The 543-nt window shown below is 76.4% G+C and overlaps 1 protein-coding gene across 1 annotated transcript in view; it reads left to right on the top strand.

The window, feature by feature from the left end:
- Positions 1 to 543, top strand: part of Pkdrej (polycystin (PKD) family receptor for egg jelly) — an 11,347-nt gene that overhangs the window by 3,144 nt on the left and 7,660 nt on the right. The gene's annotated exons all lie outside the window — the stretch shown is intronic.

Genomic DNA, 543 nt, shown 5'->3' with positions numbered 1-543 from the left:
GGGGGCGGGGCCCGGGCGTGACCCGGACGGGAGGGCGGGGCGCCGCCGGAGGCGGGGCTCCGGGCAGATTGGCAGCCTGAGTCTCGCTAGCCTTCCGAGGGCTGAGGACCCCCTTGGCGCTCGCCCGGGAAGCCAGCGCGCCCGACATCCCAGGCTGCCTGGGCACCAGGGCGGGTCCGCGGCTGCAAGCCAGAGCCCGCCCCGGCTAGAACGGACTCTAGGGCGAGCCTTAGGGTCTGGGTGCCTCCCCGGGAAGGTGGTCCCGGGGTCTCGGGGCTAGGGGTGAGCGCCCCGCCGCCCGGCCAGGCCTGGCCTCCCACTCCTCCTGTCCAGGGCCTCCTCCCTCCTGGGACCTTCCCCAACCCCGGGACCTCGGCCACTTCCAGTCCCCTCCGACAGCCCGGCGAGCGCGCGGCGCTCACGCACGCGGTCCTCCTGGCCAGGTGTCCTGGCGTTCCGCATCGCCAGCAGCCCTGGGTCCGGTCCCCCGCTCCAGGGCTGCGGAAGCCCCGCTGTGCCCTCCCCCGCTGCCCCCTCCCGCTC

The sequence above is a fragment of the Dipodomys ordii genome, unplaced genomic scaffold (genome assembly GCF_000151885.1).
Source record: "Dipodomys ordii isolate 6190 unplaced genomic scaffold, Dord_2.0 Scaffold87, whole genome shotgun sequence".
NCBI lineage: Eukaryota > Metazoa > Chordata > Mammalia > Rodentia > Heteromyidae > Dipodomys > Dipodomys ordii.
This window is presented reverse-complemented; position numbering and strand designations above follow the sequence as displayed.